The sequence below is a fragment of the Carlito syrichta genome, unplaced genomic scaffold, assembly GCF_000164805.1.
Source record: "Carlito syrichta isolate Samal-C Ts95f unplaced genomic scaffold, Tarsius_syrichta-2.0.1 Scaffold304632, whole genome shotgun sequence".
In the NCBI taxonomy this organism is placed as follows: Eukaryota; Metazoa; Chordata; class Mammalia; order Primates; family Tarsiidae; genus Carlito; species Carlito syrichta.
In genome coordinates this window covers 142,835-148,831 of record NW_007248728.1, presented here as the reverse complement: position 1 = coordinate 148,831, position 5,997 = coordinate 142,835, and the positions used below count along the sequence as shown (strand labels likewise).

General features: G+C 49.7%; 1 pseudogene; it reads left to right on the top strand.

Annotated features, from left to right (window-relative positions):
* The first annotated feature begins 97 nt into the window (after positions 1–97).
* On the top strand, positions 98–4,286 carry LOC103262849 (annotated as a pseudogene).
* The last annotated feature ends 1,711 nt before the right edge of the window (positions 4,287–5,997 follow it).

Genomic DNA, 5,997 nt, shown 5'->3' with positions numbered 1-5,997 from the left:
CCTCAGCCTCCCAAGGCGCGGGATTACCAGCTGAGCCACCGAGCCCGGCTAAGACCTTGTCTCTTAAAAAAAAAAAATCTGCTTTCAGGTCAGAGCCATGGCAGTGGCAAATTCAAGCCCTGTCAACCCCATGGTGTTCTTTGATGTCAGCATTGGCAGCCAGGAGTTGGCCACATAAAGATCGAGCTCTTTGCAGACATTGTGCCTAAGACGGCCGAAAACTTGAGGCAGTTCCACACTGGAGAATTCAGAAAAGATGGGGTTCCAATAGGATACAAAAGGATCACCTTTCACAGGGTCATAAAGGAGTTCATGATTCAGGGTGGAGATTTTGTTAATGGAGATGGTACTGGAGTTACCAGTATTTACCGGGGGCCATTTGCGGATGAAAATTTTAAACTTAGACACTCAGCTCCAGGCTTACTTTTCATGGCAAACACTGGTCCCAGTACAAATGGCTGTCAGTTCTTTATCAAATGCTCTGAGTGCGATTGGCTGGACTGGAAGCATTTAGTGTTTGGAAAAATTACTGATGGACTTCTAGTGATGAGAAAGATTGAGAATGTTCCCACAGGCCCCAACAATAAGCCCAAGCTGCCTGCAGTGATATCGCAGTGTGGAGAGATGCTGTCCAGACCTAAGACTCAATCACTCCTTCCCTGGCTCCGGGAGATGTTCTTGAGGAAGGCAATCTGGACCGGCCCAGTATTTGCTTCCCAGCCTGCTGCTGCCCCATTTAATCAAGAAACACTAGAAGGATCAGAGATTCAGACCTCAACACTGCCTGTGTTCAAGTCTTCAACAGTAAATAAAGGATTTTTGTGTGTTGTTTAAAAAAAATAGCGGGGAGTGGTGGCTCATGCCTGTAGGCCAAGGTACACAGGAGGCTGAAGCCGAAGGATTGCCTGAGCCCAGGATTTTGAGGATGCAGTGAGCTGTGATTGTGCCACTGCACTTCAGCCTGTACGACAGTGTGAGACCCTGACTCAAAAAAAAAATGTATTTTTGTTTGCTACAGACCTAAACTGCAAACCTGTGAGATAAAGTGGCTGTCTTCTCCTGGTCTAATGCCTGACTGTCTCCAGAGTTCTTTCATCTACATTATTTTACTGGGTGAATAAAAGGGAGTGAGACCAGGTGCTGTGTGTGGGTCACAGTCAGAAAGGGAGGCCATTGAGCGATGGAGCTGGTGGGAGGGGCTTCCTGGAGACGGAGGCTGAGCCTCAACTCTGAAGAACAAGCAGGACAGGCAGGGTGGCCCACACGACGGTGTGGCACACTCGGAGACCTGGAGAGTTGAGTAGCTGGGGTGTCGAGGCATCAGGGCTCCGGGGCCCAACCCTGTGTTTGGGGAAACAGTGATCAGATAGGACTGTAGACCACAGGGGCGGGATGGGGCAGGGCCCAAGAGGCACACAGAGCCAGCAGGTGGGTTGAGCTTGATATTGTCTTAGGGACAGCACGTTTCAGGGGAGCTCAGCCTCAGCCTGGGAGGTAGGAGAGGCTGGCTGTGGGTCCAGCTGAGGCCGGCAGAGCAAATGTGAGGCTGGGGCCTTGGAGACACTGTTTCTGTGCCCGGTGCCAGCATCATCAGGACATGCGGGAGGACGTCCCAGATTGTACCCGTGTGTTTGCCCTGCAGCCTGACTTGTGGTGTTGGCAGCAGGCCCGAGCTCTTGTGGGCATGTCAGGCTTCTCTTTTAGAATTGATTTGTGAGATTTTAATGATGAATGTGCCTTCACATTGCATATCCTCCTTAATGAGAGAGGCCTACGCAGATTGCCCTCCTGGGAAGCAGGCTTCAGGCTGGCCAGGCGCGGTTTGAGATTCCTCCAGCCAAGCTCACTCACCATGTTGAGTGCAGGCCCCATGATGTGCGTGTTCCTTCTCTTCCTCCGACATCCGTTTCTGGGTCTTTGTGACCCCAGGCCCATGTTGCCTCCCCACCGAGGGAGAGGGTTAAGCCTCCCAGAGGCCTGGAGTTTGTGCCGTGTTGGCCCAGGCAGGGTTTTCCCTTAATGCCCAGCACCCACCATCTGCCCTACCCTGTTGGGTCCTCTGTCTGGACTTCTGGCCCCGGGAGTCAGGGAGGAATGCAGAATTAGACCCCTTGCCCCTGACACTTAGCCTGGGCATGGGTGGACAGGCACAGCTCCGTGGTCTGGTACTTGAGCTCTCTCCAGCCCCTTCCCCACAACTGTCTGATGTGAGCTTCCTGGCCATCCCTGCAGCTGGCTCAGTGCTAGGCCTTGTCCCCTCTACCCAGAATGCCTTCTCTTCTCCTGGGCAGTTCTTGTGCCCCTTGAGACTCGGCCCATCGGCACCTCCCAGGCCGGGCCAGGTATCCCTGTGTATTCCCGTTGCATCTGCTGTGTGTCTGCCTCTTCTTGCTCCTGAGTTGTGCTGCTCTTTGGCTGCTTGTCTTTCTCCCCAGTCGGCTGTAAGCTCCTTAGAGGACCGTGTGTCCTTCCTCAGGGTACTCCCTGCGCTTAGCACAGAGCCCAACACCCAGCACATCCAATACATGCCCAAGGGCTGCAGCAGACACATTCCCGCTGTGCACACTATCTCACAGTTCACATGACCCCACAGTGCACACGATTCCACAGTTCACACAATCCTGCCATGCACATGATCCCACAGTGCATACAATTCCACAATTCACACGTTCCTGCAGTGCGCACGATCCCACAGTACACATGATCCCACTGTATACATGATCCCACAGTACATACGATCCCATGGGGCATAAGATCCTGCAGTACCAACTATCTCGCAGGGCATAAAATCCCGCAGGGCTCTGTAGTTGGACAGGACACTGGAGCCAGTACCTGCCTCACCATAAAGGCTCAGCCCACCTCCAGTCCTTGGATGTGAGACTCTACTGGGTGCCCGTGAGTGATTCTGTCTATTGGCTAAAGTGTCTTGTCAGATGAATAGCACCTGTTTTGTTTTGTGTTGGCCTGGCAAATCTCTTTCCATCCTTCTATTTCTGACTTGTCTGTAAAATTCTGTTTTGTTTATTCTAGTTAACATCAGGCTTAGTCTTTTAAAATGCTATCTGATTGTTTTTGATCTACTTGTGTAAGTTGTGATTAATGATATTAGTATTTTGATTTATTGCAGCCACCTTAACTTGTGTTTTTATTTTGTATTTATTATCCTGTTTGCTTCTTTTTCCTTCTTTCTTTGTCTTCTGTCAAAGTAACGATGTTTTCTGTTTTTCCTTCTTTACCCTTCCTGTTTGGAAACTCTGAATTGTCTTCCTATTATCTTAATAGTTATCCTTGAATTTTAACATACATACTAACTGTAATTTTTTAAAGTAAGATTTAAATATTCTTATACATAAAGTCCCTAAAAAGACAAGGATCTTATGAGTTTTTACCCATCAAACAACCCACTCCACCCTCTTCCTTATTGTTGTCTAGATTTTAATGTTTTAAAATATTTTAAACTACTTTTAAAATACCCAGTTGTTAGTTTCATTAACCAGCGTCTTGTCTCATCCTGTGGATGTTTCTTGCAATCCTGTTTCTTTTCTCTGGTTCACTTTTCTTCCCAAAGTGTACCCTTCAGTGGTTCTTTCAGTGAAGGTAGCAACATTATACCTCGCTCTCCTGTTGGTGTGTGTGCGTTGTATGTGGATTTGTTTGATGGTTTTAAGATCATGAAATGACCTGTTAGAATTGAACTATTCAGGGTCACACCACCCCAGGAGCATGTACTGACCAGCTAGAAGTCTGACCTTTCACATCCAGTCCTGTGCTTCCTGCCTACTCAGACTAAGAAATTAGTACTAACAGTAGGTGAGCGGATCCTAAGGTAAGACAGGGTAGCCAAATCCCCATGGGTAATGCTGCTCAGTTCCTGGAGTTCCTGGTACCTCTGCCAACAAGGCTTGACTCTGGAAAGGAAATGGTGATCCTTGGGTCCCTGTGCAGTGGGCTGAGAGTGTCCTGGCTTGAGCCCCAACCCCATGTTAGATGCTACAGTTGTGTAAGTTGAGCCTCTGCAGGTGACATTCTTCTCTGCACATTCATTTCTTCTTCTGTAAAATGGAGCTATTGTGACCAACCTTGCAGGGTTGCTGTGTGAGGCATCGATCATGCAGATAAGGCACCTAGCTTGGTGTGGTGCGCAGAACACATTTGTGAGCGGTGGCCGTGACTGCATTCCCTGCCCTCAGGAGGCCCTCGCCAAGCCCTGGTTGAGTGGCCACGAGCCTACTGCAGACTTCACTGCGGAGAGGTCTCCCAGCATAAGTGCCATCTGGCGGCAGTAAAAAGAGAGGGAGGCAAGAGGCACTCCCTTTGGGAGAGGCAGGGTGAGCCAGGGGAGAAAGCAGAGGCAGCTACACTGTGCCCCGCTCAGGCAAGGGAGAAAACCTTCTGGAACAGAGACTGGGGCAGGGTGTCGGGGAGGCAAGCAAGGCAGAACGAGGAGCGTGTGTCAGGCCAGGGTCCGCGTGGCCAGGTGGCTCGCTGTGCCCGGCACGTGGCCCGGCTTCCCCTTCCTGCACAGCCCCTCATCTGCAATAGGCCGAGACTGGCCCAGTGTGGCCGGGTGGCCAGGCAAGCCCAAGGCTGAAAAGAGGAAGTCGGGGGAAGATTGGTTTTCAACCAGTATCTTATTAAGGAAGTTGAGTCATTCCACTTCTGCTGTTTACCCCCTGGGCATTCAGAGAAGGACAGGGTTTTACTTCCAGATGAAATAGTCATGAGGGATTTGCCCGGCCCCACATGGACATTTTCACCAGGGCCCTGTAAGACGGATTTTTATTTTCCTTTCAGATATGGAGAACCAGGGCCCCAAGAGTTGAATGGCTTAGGTAAGACCCAAGACACCCTGAGCGTATGGTGCTGAAACAGGGAAGCTCACTGTCTCGGGGTGGCTTCTGGTGGCCCAGGGACAGGCAAGGAAGTGGCCTGCATTTGGCACCATCTGTGGGCCGGACTGGCATTTCTGGTGCTCTTCCCCATTCAGACCTCAGAGCACCTCTGAAGATGCTTGGGGCGAGTCCAGGTTAAGAGGCCTTCCAGGGTCTAAGTCAGGGACATTCAACCTCTGGGCTTCCCTGAGCCTCATTGAGTGAAGAGTTATTATCTTGGGTCGCACATAAATTATACAATATAGTTAGCTCATATACATAATAAGATTTTTTTTACATCTTTTGTTATAAAGTTTAGAAAAATGAGAACAATATAAACCTAGTGGGAAATTGGACCTTGTTTTCGTAAAACTAATCTATCAGCGTCTCATTCAGTGAAAGTGGTCGCAGTTAGTAGTGAGTTCTCAAGGTGCTCATCAGGAATATTTGTTTGAGTTTTGCCCTTTGTGTGCTTCATAACTGAAAACAGCTGCTCACAGATATATGTGCTGCCAAAAAGTGATGTCATGAATAAGGCATGATTGTGAACTTCAAAAATGGAACCAAGCATGGGATCATGGAGGAAATAAACGCTAAGAAACACATGGTGTTAAAAGATGTCATGGGGCCCCATGACCCGCTGTCCTGGGCCACATGTGGCCTCCAGGTTGGAAATGCCTGGTCCAGATGGAGGCCCAGGAGGCAGCAGCCTGGATTCAGCCCTATCTCTGTGGCCTGTGGCTGTGTGACTTTTTGATATGCTGCTGAACATTCCTAAGTTACCTCCACAGCCTGTGCCCATGTGGCTTTTTGACATGCTACGTCTCTAGATCACCCTCCGCAGCCTATGACTGTGACTTTTTGACATGCTACTGAACGTCTCAATGCCATATCCTCACGTCTGAAAATGAGATGCCTAATGAGAGGCGCTTAGGTAATATTGACAACTGTTGTTCTGAATCGGAGTCTTTGGCCCTCAAATAATCTGGACAGATCAGCCATGAGCTGGAAGGAACCTCGAGAGGTTTCCTAGGCCACTGGTTTCAAATCTTTGGAGACCCAGAATCCTGCCAAGGTCCTGGGTGGGTGAAGGGAAGCTGAGCCTGTGGTGCTGGTCCCCCCGACT